General features: G+C 31.2%; 1 long non-coding RNA gene across 1 annotated transcript; it reads left to right on the top strand.

Annotated features, from left to right (window-relative positions):
- On the top strand, positions 632-4,290 carry LOC109851553. Its single transcript, XR_002249889.1, has 3 exons — positions 632-642; positions 744-817; positions 4,272-4,290. It is a non-coding gene; the product is annotated as an uncharacterized LOC109851553 (long non-coding RNA).

Below are 14,216 nucleotides of genomic sequence, written 5' to 3'. Positions count from 1 at the left end.
GAACGAGAGCTGAAGAACGATGAACGATGAACGAGAGCTGATGGACGATTTCTCGATTGAGAGAGAGCTACTCTTCGTGACTGTTGGGTTGCTTGAGCCGTGTGAATGCATGGGGAAATGGAGAACTCAACAGAGAAGCATTAATTACCTCTCTTTAGTGGGCTGTTTATTTTACCTGATTACCCTTATGCAGCTTTAATCTCAGTCATTGGATGAATCTAGATCCAATGGAGAGGAGAGGTTTTTAGTTTTTAGGATAGTGAGGTTTGTATTTGAACCTCTCCCTATATATATATATATATATATATATATATATATATACACCCTTTAAAAGAGGAAGTTCATGAAAAACTTTACCCTCCCCAAAATAGCATTCCACCAAATTTAATTACCAAACATATCCTGAATTCATAAACCAATTTATACATTCATCGGTTACGCCTCTATTCATCCCCCTTTCAATTCGTCGGTTACGTCCTAATCCTTTTAATTCTTCGGTTACCTCGTCTCCTACGATCTTCCGTTACCTCCACCAGCTTTGAAAGATGATTTCTCAGTTCTTCTCCGCCATTATCAACGCTTTCCCTCAGTCATCATCAACGCTTCACCTTATCGTCCGTTCTTCAAAGTTTTTGGGAATTGGTTAGAATATTTGCTTCATTTTTGTTTAATTTTAAAGAATCATTTCATTGAATTTGTTTATAATTCGCCATCATCTATTTTTTTTTCTAATTCGACAATAGGTCAATTGTTTTCCGAATTAGGGCTTGCTTCAAGTGTTCTAATTGATCCTGTGTCAATTTCATCAGGTCATCAGGTAAAAATTCTCTTTTTATTTTTAATTTTTCTTTGATTATTTTAGGAATTGCGATTGTTAGAGATTTGAAGGTCGGTTATTAAATTAATGCAAAGGGTTTAACTTATGGAATCAATTCTCCAAGGGCATTCCTTTTTCTCTGCAATATTTTGTTGTTTTAGGTTTCTCTGGTTTGAATGATTAATTAGAACCTCCTTGAGTTTTTTTAATTAGTAGCCTTTGAGTTTGCTTATAATTGATGAAAGTCGTGGCTTTGTGATGTTAGAGATGCGTATGTTGTGAATTCTCTTAGTTTGACATATTATTTGTTCCTTTTTTTGTAGAGGAAATTGGGTGCTAATGTTGTTCTTCCTTACTGACACTCGAGAGTATCTCCAAGTTTAGAAAGCTTGTATTTTGGAGTTTGAAATTGCTATTTTTAAGAATTTCTTAGTGGAATTCAGTCGAGGATTGGTTTCCTTGCTGCTCTCTTCTAGGTTGTGCTTGTGTGATTTATGGTCATTAGCATTTGGCACCGACATCTTTAGCATATGATATGTATTGATGAACTATAATGTGTATGTTTGCTTTTTTGAATTAGAAGTGCAAACATACAAGCTTTTTCCTAGATCACCTTTTTCTTTTCAGCTCCTTCTGCTTCAAAAACATTATCATTATTTTGCATATATCTGTAATTTAATCCTAATTACTTAATTAGGTACCTGAAGTCAGAGATTGTTCAGTCTTTTTCCTAAGGAAATTTTATCAATTCCATAAAAGTAGTAGACATGTGAATGAAGAAAATGGAATTAATGGTAAGGGTAAAGAAATAGTTGCTCTGTTAATGATCAGGATGTTTGCTTCTACTTTATGATTAGACCAATCTAAAATTTCATCTTTCACGCTCATCAACACTCATGGAGCTTTGTCATAAGGCCAGCTATGAAATAGGATCACCAACGTTAAACCTGGGAAGTGCATGGATTTCAGGATACTAAAAACCGATACCATTTCAAACTCAAAAAGAAAATTTCTTGTTTCGGCTTATAGTCAAGGAAACAGACTGTAAATGCATATTAAAACTTTCTGATGCATGCATCTAATAATATTTGAAGCCTTTCAAAGCATTCTCTATAGAACAATATATCATATCTTCTGGGATGGGTAAAGTTCAAGGAGACAGACTGTAAATGCATATCAAAACAGAACTTTAAACATATGCTTGATGCATACATCTAATCAGATTCAAAGCTTTTCAAAACATTCTCTATAGACTAAACCTGCTCTGCCACTTAGGATGATGCAGTTACGTACTCATACAAATCAGTATACGTAAACAATAAACAATACCAACATTGAACTAAGAAGGATTGCAGTTACGTACTCATACAAATCAGTATACGTAAACAATAAACAATACCAACATTGAACTAAGAAGGATTTGGAAATGAGTAGTGATATAATTGTGATACGTAAACAATAAACAATACCAACATTGAACTAAGAAGGATTTGGAAATGAGTAGTGATATAATTGTGATCCGTGTTGTATGGGTAGTTTTACATGAAGCCCTCCTGTACCGGACAACGAAACTTTCTGCACTGTCCTTGAATATAGATGCATACATTTATCCAGACGCATGCTGAATTATATAATACAAGTTTTAATCTAAAAAACTCGTCATGCCCTTCTTAAGATGCCACATCCACCTTTTGAAACTTGTTGCACATGGATCTGGTTTGTTTCAGTCCATACACATTTTAAAACTATGATTCTAAAGGGTAATTTGCATTTCAGCTCCTTCATCCTGTGTCATTGATGCTTAACCGTTTCAAATTTTACATACATCTTTCTTTCCAAAGAATTTCCTCTTAGTTGAGTTTAGGTTCTCTTATAGCCTAAGCTCTTGACAAGACCTAAATTTTATTAAGATACATTAATTTATGAAATACTCACTGATTCCATGAAGTAGTGGTGGGAGCTAAAATTAATAAAATATTTCATAGAATCAAGTGCAATATGAGAACTTATAAAATATTTCATAGAATCAAGTGCAATATGAGAACTTGGATTTAGCACAATTGATCAGGAAATATAGGCTGCTTCTCCAATTATAGTATGATTTATTAGCACAATTGATCAGGAAATATAGGCTGCTTCTCCAATTATAGTATGATTTATTTTCCAAGGATAGTAATCACTTTCTTGGCCTCTTATTAACTTGGATTCATAATTCCTAGCTGTTTTTTCTACAAATTCTGTCATTTTTTTGTATTTTCAAATGGAAATGGGTTAGTTTTTGTTTTAGTGTATAATCTGCTAGGATTTTCTCCAGAATGTTGACTGTGGTTTGGTGAAACTTGTTTCTTAACTGTTTCAAATACATCACAGTATATATGATCTTGATTTTTAACTGATAAAAGTGGTGCCCATGTCTCGATACCATTCACTATGATATTTTGTATATACTGCACAATAAACCATAGTGAAACTAAAGTAGAATTAGAAAAAGAATGTGCGCGTTCCAGTTTATATATAATAAAAAATAAAGTAAATCAAATAAATCAAATCACACCAAACTTTTTATAGAAAGTCTCCATGTGCTATTTGCACAGCTCGAGGGCTACACTCTATAATTCACTACATGCAATTCTTCGCTCAAAACTGCAAATATAGACAAGTACGAGCTGGAAATATTTACATAAGATGCCTAATATGAGTCTACAAACAAACTAACATCAAATCAAGTAACCACATCTCAACATGGTATCTTAAGCATTAATAATAAAGTACATGGGATCAAAGAAACTGATCAAGCTTTTTAGAGAATAAATTTTGGTATGTCTTGATCAATTTTTAATTTTTGATTTAGATTTTTATTTTGGAAATTCTTAGATTGTTCGATATTGGGTCTTTAATTTTTTTATTAAAATGAGAGTTTAGAGGTATACATGGACGCTGCTATGCTATTAGGATTAAGGCTGAGAAACCATGGATTATAATTTGTAGCTTCACAAAAAGAGAATTTTCAATATCATTATTTAAGGAGGTTTCATTAACTTCTTGCTTATTCAAACACTTGCGCGAAATACATGCTGAATTTTTTTTAGGACATTCAAATGTGTGCTACACAAAAGGTTATCTTACGTAAATGACAAAATACGGCCAGTATATAATGAATCTAAAAAATAAATTAAAAGAATAACTCTAATTTATTTAAAATAATTTATTTAAAATTATTTTTTGTATCTCTCTAACTTTTCATCATTTTTTAACCTCAAGAATGAATTATGTACATGCACACATAGCGTGCACAAGAAATATATTCCTCACTAATAGTATTTTGGTGAATTTCTAATAAGCCTCCTGTGTTTAGTATCATCTTTTTTAAAACATTGTGTGAAATGATGTGCACTTTTGTAATACACTTTTACGTCTAGATTAAATAATTTAACATTTTTTCATATTAATGCAGATATTCTACTTGGTTGGATTTGCCTTGTTTTTTTTAAACATTTCTAAAGTTGTCGGTGATTCAGGTGAGTTAAGCAACTTTCTTCTCTTTTCTCTTTATTTTATTCATAGTGATGGTAACTCTATTTCCTTGTATTTATCTTCTTCTTCACTTAAATATTTATTATTATTATTATTATTATTATTATATGACTTCAAAAAATAGAATTAACCTTAGCATATGAGATATTTGTGATTAATGATGCATGTATAGTGTATGTTTATTAATAGTATATTTCATTATTTTTTAACAGAAGAACACATTCTAATACATGAGAGTAGAAACATCAAATATAATCTGTTGAATGTTGATCAGAAGAGAACTTACATTCAGAAGGTCATTGATAATAATAGAAAGAGGAAAAGGAATGATTTTGCTGGCAGTAGTACCAATAGCAAGCAAAAACGTAAGATTGATTTGTTTTGTGGAGCGCAACATCGAGAATATGAGCATGGAGGTTTGCATAGATTAATTTTATAATTTATTAAAATAATTACATGGTTTTATATATCTAAATTTATTTAACACTAAAAACTATTATTTTTTTCTAGGTCAAATTAACCATGAACCAGTATGTTCTTTATTACATAAACTACGCACTCTAAAGTCTTGTTCATTTTGTGGAGCAAAAAAGTTTGAATATGAGCCACCAACATCCTGTTGCCACAATGGTGAAATCCACCTAGCAGATGTGAATGTTAATGACGAGTTATGAGCCACCAACATCCTGTTGCCACAATGGTGAAATCCACCTAGCAGATGTGAATGTTAATGACGAGTTATATGCCCTTTATACAGTACAAACCCAAGAGGCAATTGAGTTTCGAAGACAAACCAGAAAGTATAATAGCATTTTTCTCATTCACATCATTTGGGGCAAGGTTTGATAGAGAGGTTGCATCAAACAAAAAGGGTATTTTCACATTTAGAGCACAAGGACAAATATATCATAATCTTCCCTCTCTAATTCCAGAAGAAAATAAGTCTTCCTACTTTCAACTTTACTTCTACGATACGGAGAATGAGTTGCAAAATCGAATGAGAATATTAGATAATGCAATACTTTCAACTTTACTTCTACGATACGGAGAATGAGTTGCAAAATCGAATGAGAATATTAGATAATGCAAACATGAGTACGACTACAACTAAAAGATTGATGGATATATTAGAAGGAAACCCATATGCAAAATTTCTGTGGAAACTGAATGATTTTTCATCTCTTGAAGACTTCAAGATCATTATAAATAGAGATGCTGCAATAGATCAACGTGTTTACAACTCGCCAACAGTGGATCAGGTTGCAGCTGTCTGGGTAGAGGGAAATAATAAAAATGTTCCGTATGAGAGAGAAATAGTTTTCCATTCACACTCCGGAAAGAATCATCAAGTTAAGCACTATTTTGGTTGTTATGATCCTTTACAGCATCATTTACTCTTTCCAGGCGGAGATGTTGGATATCACCAAAATATTAAAAGAATGGAGAAAAATGATATTCGCCGTTCAAAACAACTAAATACAACATCTCAAGTGACTCGGCAAACTTTTACATCTGTAGAAGACATATTTAAACGAGAAAGGGAAGGTAAATCATAATTAAAATTGTTTAATAATATTAAAACATTAAAAATTAACTTAACCTGCAAACTTGTAGGTGTTAAAGCACCAAAGGCGGGAAGCGTCTCATGTCGAGAATATTATTGTTACAAGGTTAAGATAAGAGACACTCGACAATCTACTGTATTAACATCGGCAGGCCGGTTGTTCCATCAATATGCTGTTGATATGTACATAAAGCTTGAAACAACAAGACTTGATTATTTTAGAAAGAAACAATCAGAAATCAGAGCAGAGTTATTCCAAGGCATAGTCGATAGTGTAGCTGCTGGGGAAGCAAAAGCATGTCAAGTCGGAAAAAGAATAGTGCTGCCATCATCATTTATTGGTGGTCCTAGAGATATGTGTCGTAGATATCTTGATGCAATGTCATTAGTACAACGATTTGGAAAACCAAATATTTTCATCACAATGACATGCAATCCTGAATGGGAAGAAATCACGGAGGAGCTACATCCAGGACAGACACATAGTGATAGAACGGATCTAACCTCAAGGATATTTAGAGCAAAATTACAAGACCTGAAAGATCAGCTATTTAAAAAGGAAATCTTTGGAAAAGTTGTTGCCCATGTTCATGTCATCGAGTTTCAAAAAAGAGGGTTGCCTCATGCACACATGTTAATTATTCTAATGGAAAAGCACAAAATCGTATCATCAGATCATTATGATAAGTACGTATCAACAGAAATTCCAGACCAGTATGAAAATCCAATCCTATATGAACTGGTAAAAAAACATATGATGCATGGCCCTTGTGGAGAGTTAAATATGAAGAATGTTTGCATGCAAAATGGCGAGTGCAAGTATCACTACCCTAGAGAGTTTTCTCCAAGATCAGTACAAGCGAAAGATGCTTACCCAATTTATAAAAGGAGCAAAAATAATAGAACAATGTTGGTTCGAAAGAAAATCCTTAATAATTTTGCTGACACGTTATAACTATCACATCAATGTTGAAATATGCTCAGGCATAAAAGCAGTGAAATACCTTTATAAGTACATATATAAAGGCCATGATAGAGTGGCAGTAAACATTGAGTATAATGAAGGTGAAAAAGTTGTGAATGAAATCAAAAATTTTCACGATGCAAGATGTGTATCAGCTCAGGAAGCTTTCTGGAGAATATATGAATTCCATCTTAATGAGATATTCCCGGCTGTCATTTATCAGCTCAGGAAGCTTTCTGGAGAATATATGAATTCCATCTTAATGAGATATTCCCGGCTGTCATTATCTTACAACTTCACATGCCAAATCAGCAATATGTTTCTTATTGGAAACATCAAGACCTATCGAAATTGATTCACTTGGAACATGTCTCCAAGACGATGCTTACAAAATTTTTTACTATGTGTAAAAAATTAAAGAAGGTAACAAGAAGAAACATGAAAAGGACCACGAAAAGCAGTTATTATATGTGTAATTTCTTGAATGTTATGTTTGGGATTCAACATCAAAATCTTGGAGTCCAAGAAAACAGAGACAAGTGATAGGTCGAATAAACGGGGCTAATCCAATTGAAGGAGAAAGATATTACTTGCGACTATTGCTTACTCACGTTAGGTGTCCGACATCATTTGAGTATCTACTGATGGTAAATGGTATTCATTGCACATCTTTCAAGCAATTAGCCCAGAAATTAGGTCTTTTGGAATCTGATGATAGCATAAGAGAGTGCTTAGATGAAGCCATTGTCTTCCAAATGCCAACAGCACTTCGACGTTTGTTTGCATAGCATAAGAGAGTGCTTAGATGAAGCCATTGTCTTCCAAATGCCAACAGCACTTCGACGTTTGTTTGCAACTATATTGGTTCATTGTGAGCCTAGCCATTGTCTTCCAAATGCCAACAGCACTTCGACGTTTGTTTGCAACTATATTGGTTCATTGTGAGCCCACAGATGTTAATCATTTGTAGGATTAATATCTTGAATCATTATTTGAAGACTTCTCAAGGAAACCAAATGCTACTAGAGCTTCGGTGATAAATGATACTCTTCTCAATATTAACTTCTACTTAGAGAGTATGGGAAAGGATATTAAAATTTTTGATTTGCCACCTTTACAAACAAAAACCATTACAGAGGAAGGTTCCTACCCAAGAGAAATAAAAGAAGAGCTAGATGTACAAATCCCAACAAATGATCTAAATGCTGCAACAAAACTCAACTATGAACAACATACTGCATACACTACAATATTAACACGAGTTGAAGCAAATAAAAGTGGAGTTTTCTTTATTAACAGTCCTGGAGGAACTGGAAAGACTTATTTATATCGTGCTCTACTTGCCACAGTAAGATCGCAAGGTATGATAGCTCTTGCTACAGCGACATCAGGTGTCGCAACTGTAATAATTCCTGGTGAAAGAACAGCACACTCCAGATTTAAAATCAAAATCCCAACAACAGATTCATCTATGTGTGGTATATCAAACCAAGATGGGACATCAAAACTCATTAGAATTGCTCGTCTAATAATTTGGGACGAGGCTCCTATGGCTAAACGCGTTGCAATTGAAACGTTGGATAGAACACTAAGAGATTTAATGGATCAAGATGAACCATTTGACGGAAAAGTAATTGTATTTGGTGACGATTTCAGACAAGTTTTACCAGTGGTGTCTCGCTCAACAAGATCACAAACTATCAGAGAAAGTTTAGTAAGCTCACATTTGTGGAGCAAAATGATCAAACTACAACTTTCAAAAAATATGAGAGCAAAATCAGACGCAACATTCAGTGAATTTCTTCTTAGGATTGGGAATGGAGATGAACCAATAGTGACCCAGGATCTTATAAAACTACCTAATGCAATGTTGATCCAGAATCAAGGTGATGACCTACCGAAAGATTCTCTCATAAATTCAATTTTTCCATCTTTAGATGAGAATTTTAAGTCTATTGACTATATGAAAGTAAAGCTATCCTTACAACAAAAAATGAATATGTTGACATGTTAAATGATAGACTAATAAAAAGGTTTCCAGGAAAAAAATGAATATGTTGACATGTTAAATGATAGACTAATAAAAAGGTTTCCAGGAGAAGGAAAAGAATTCTATAGCTTTGATGTGATAGACTAATAAAAAGGTTTCCAGGAGAAGGAAAAGAATTCTATAGCTTTGATGAAGCAGTTGATGATACTAATCATCATTACCAAAAAGAATTTTTGAGCACTCTACTCCCTAATGGACTACCGCCACACAAGCTTATGTTAAAAAATATTGTCCAATTATTTTACTAAGGAACTTGGATCCAACTAATAGACTGTGCAACGATACAAGAATGCTATGTCAAGATTTTAACTACAATGTAATTCAAGCTAAAATCACAATGGGCCAACATGCTGGGAAAGAAGTTTTCTTGCCAAGAATATCATTGTCACTAGCAGAAGATGAAGGATTACCATTCAAGTTCAAACGCAAACAATTTCCCATAAGATTATGTTTTGCAATGATAATTAATAAATCCCAAGGGCAAACAATACCTAACGTATGTATTTATCTACCTAAACCAGTGTTCTCTCATGGGCAATTATATGTTGCTTTATCGCGGGGTACTTCTATGATGATAACCAAGGTCTTAATAACATCAGATGGAAAATTTGCGGAAGAGGAACAATACACAAAGAATGTTGTATACAAGGAAGTTCTCCAGCCAAAGGATCACGAGGAATAATTCAAATGATAAATAACATTTTTGAAGGTTATGAATTTATATAATATAAGTAGCTGCAATTTTATTAAAGTTTTTTTCTTAAAAAAATTAAAAAAATTATAATTCATTATTACATCATTCACTCTGTTCGTTCAAAATAATGTACTAATCAAAATTAAAATAACTTCAAACATTGTAAATAATATTAATTAATAGAATATGGTAGTCAGACCAAATGAAGCCATATTCAAACCATTTGGTTAGAATATTTTTATCAAATCATTGTAAATAATATTAATTAATAAAATCAAATTACTATAATTAGTGTTATACCTTTGATATAGAAATAGTATCATTTTATTTTCTTTTGAGTTTATTTAGTACTTCAGATGCGTTGTTATTTATATATAACAAACTATTCAAAATCTTGCAGGAACAATGTCATCCACCAACGAAGCAACAATTCCACACATCCAAATATGCCAACTAAAAAAGTTTCAAAGAGACTGGACCATTCATATTGTTATCCTAAGAACTATTGAGTCCTCTTATGAGAACAACAAAGGATCAGGAAAACTACTAAAAATAATTTTTGCTGACTCAGAGGTAATGTAGCAATATTCTACATGCTATAATTCTATTGATAATTGTTGATACTTATTCTTAAATAAAGTAATACATACAATGTTTAAGTACAATATGCATTACTTTTTTATCATGCTATAGCAATCGTTATTTAAATCTATGCAGAGCCTTTTTAAATTTTTTTAAATTTATAAATTTATAAATTATAAATATAAATTAAATTATAATTGTTGATGCTTATTCTTATATTAATTATTATCACCTTACTGTGTATAAGATCATATAAAAATAATTCCTGCATTTATTAAAGAGGTAAGAAACATGTAATTCATTTTTATAAATTTTCTACAACAAATATCATGCTTTCTTCCTAATTCTACGTAAATTAATTGTCTACATATGTCTAACAATATAAGCAAGCAAATAATGTGCATATGACATCAACAAAACGTTGTATACACACTGTAACAAAATAAATATTATTTAGACTAATTTTTTAATAAGCATATTGACCATAAATTTATTATTTAATTGCATGATCAAGCTAAATTTTTAAAAAAAGTAACTTATAAATATCTTTAAAATGTAATACACTAGAATTAATTAATACATTTATACATAACTTACGCCATCTATCACTTATCTTATTTATCTTAGGCTTAAATGAATGTTAATGTATTAGTTATTTGTGAGATAATATTAGTAATATTTGCAGGGGGAAAAAATACAAGGTATTATGTTTGGAGAAACTATTGAAATGTATAAGCACATGCTTCAGAAGAATCATGTTGTTTACATCTCAAATGGAGAAGTCAAACCAATAAACCCGCTTTATAGAAATGTACATGAGTCAATTGAGTTGACATTGACTAAGAACATTTCTATCAAAGAATAAAAAGCAGAGTTTTAATTTGATAAGATATTGAACAATTTTATCTCAATCAAAGACGCAATTTCCAACGATGATACAAGGAATATAAGTAAGTATTTGTAAAAACCTTTTATTTTAAATTTAAAAAATTATAAATGAATTTTAAACTTGTTATAAATTTATGTGCAGATGTTCTTGCAATGATAGCAAATGTCAAGCCTATGATCAAGTACGTTACAAGATATAATAAGGCGGACACAAGGCGGGACATCATTATAGTAGACAAAGAGTATACACGCATACTTTTATTTCACAATAAATTAATTATTCAAAATATAATATATTAACCAAAAATTATCTAACTTTTCTTACACAGTGAGATAACATTATCTGTAACTTTATTCGAAGATTTAGCAATCAATGAAGGTTCAATTATTGAAGGCAATATGAACGAGACAACTATAATAGCACTATCAGATTTTAAAATATCATTGTACAAAGTTAATATTTTTTATTATTAAATTGTAAATTATTTATCAAAAAATATCAAATTCTAATTATAACTATTATATATGTAGGGGAGATGTGCATGACTTCGCAAATTGCATCAACAATATGTATCAACCCTGAAATACAGCTTGCTAAGGACATGCAAGAATGGTAATTCAAATAAAAAAAGTAACTTAATAAATTAAAATTTTAATATTTTTAAAATTATGTGCAGGGCTCTTTCAAAAGACAATATCAAGACTAATGTTGCTCCGTCAAGGCTATTTAAAAATACAGCAAAAATGAATATTGTTGACATTATGCAAGCTTCACAAAAAACATCAAAGGTATGATATTAAAAATCCTACTATAAAATATTAATGAATCAAGAGCTTCAGTTTCAAAACAAGCTGATATAAATAGATTTTATTACTTTTACATTAATTTAAAAAAATTCTTTTTTTACTATTTTTTCCAATTATTTTATAATTTATTATTTTATTTACTAAATACATATAAACTACGATTATAACTAACTAAATTTTTACAACTCTACAGGCACAATATGGTAGCTTTACGACAAAAATAACTACTATCTTAAATAGGCATGAGGCTTGGTACTACTACTGCAAAGGTTGCAATAAAAAAGTAGAAAAAACTATTTATAAAAAATGTCAAAATTGTCAAAAAAACAATGAAGATTGTATACCGAGGTAAAGTACTACCAATTACTCATGAAAGAAAAATATAAAGATTAAATATAAAAATATCATCTGATGCATAATGATAATACAAAATGTAGGTATGTGGTTAAAATCATAGTTGAAGATGCGACAGATAATGCAATAGTAACACTTTTTGACGCAGCAGAAACTTTGATAGGATGCAAGCCTCAAAAATTCATGGATGATATAAAAGAGGTAACTTCTTACTTTATTATATTTTATACATATAAAACAATATGTTTCATGTATAAGATCTTAATTTTTTCCTCATTAAAACAGAAAAATAATCAGAGTTCATTCTTTCTTAATTTTTTCCTCATTAAAACAGAAAAATAATCAGAGTTCATTCTTTCAAAAGTTTGTTCTCAACATCAGAAAGACATACAAGTTCCTTGTAAAGTTGGATGAGAACTCAAAGGATGAACATGCACAAGGAAAGATAATAGCACAAGAAATCCAAATCCAAGAAGACATCACAATCAACATTGATGACGATGATTCAGTTCTCGATTTACCAAAAAAGAAGATAAAGATGGAGGAGTCTTGATCAAGGGCCCACAAAAATTAAACATGAACAATTTTTAATTTTCATTACGTTTACAAATTGGTTGAATGATTTCAAATGAACTTTTCATATGCTTTTAAGATTATGAACTGATGAATTTAATTTGTTAGGACAAATTATGATTTATAAACATATGCTCATATAGTTGTCTGATAACTATTGCATGCTTTGATTGTTATTGTAGTTATTAGCTTAAATTTAACATTAAATTGTGTTAATCTAAATACATATTCAGATAATAGTTCACTTTATTACTTTAAATTTTTATGTCAACTATTTTTTTCTTATCTATACTGCACACAAACTATTGTTGATGAGTCCTTTGCAAGAAATCTGATGACCAAGCATATATTCCTGAAACTGTTGAGAGGAAACAATAAATTTCTACAGAGAAGGTAGCTAATTTTGCAAAATTATTATTCTAATTTATTTCTTTTAGTAGTCCAAATTTATTTTTTTTGTTTTATGACATGGACAGGTTATCAGTGTTCTTAAAAGGATAATCAATGAAGATTGCTTACTACTAGGTTTCAAACCGAAAGAAAGATCGTCCATATTGGATGATATTACGACTTCTTCTTATTGAAACACCTACTGTAAGACCATCTGTTATGATGGACAACTCTACTAGAAGTGAGGTAAGTTTGTTCTGTTTCAAAAAATGATGGATAACCTGTATAGCGTTACAAAACCATTGCATCACATTTCTTATAAATTATTTATTTCATTGGAATAATATATATACTTATGATGAACCTTAGGCAAGTGGTCGTTCCACTTCCACCCCAACCCCCCAAATTTTCTCGATTTTTTTTAATTATCCGTTAGTAATTTGATTATTTCTTTGCTTGGATGTTTGTAGTCGTAGCAGTAATCACGTTGGATATGCACTTCATTGTCTACGGTTTCCTCAGGCTCCAACTGGGGAAAAGGTACGTTCTTCATTGTATTATGAATTAATTGGTTTTGGGGTTTTATTTTATGAGGACTAAACTGTGTAGGAAAATGGACGAGTTGTGTTCAAAGTGGCGTCTTTTATATGAATAAGAGGAATTTTCATAGTAGGTTTTGTCTCTATTGAATAAATTTAATGTTTTGTAAAAGTTTATTTTTCTTTACTGGATGCTTATTTTTTTATTACTTTAGGAACAAGGCTGGCGCTTGCAAGGGACTATTATGATGTACTGGGAGTGAGTAAGAATGCAACTGCTTAAGAAATTAAGAAAGCTTATTATACAGTAAGCTTCATGTCCCTCTGCTGTATTTCTCCCATGATTATTTTTGCTTTTTATGTATAATTTTCTGCAGAATTGAGGTATCATTTTTTGTTGACCTGTTTTATGTTGTTTTTATTCATCTCCTTAGATAGATTGATGCATATAGTTTGATTT

The sequence above is a fragment of the Asparagus officinalis genome, chromosome 8 (genome assembly GCF_001876935.1).
Source record: "Asparagus officinalis chromosome 8, Aspof.V1, whole genome shotgun sequence".
Classification (NCBI taxonomy): Eukaryota; Viridiplantae; Streptophyta; class Magnoliopsida; order Asparagales; family Asparagaceae; genus Asparagus; species Asparagus officinalis.
This window is presented reverse-complemented; position numbering and strand designations above follow the sequence as displayed.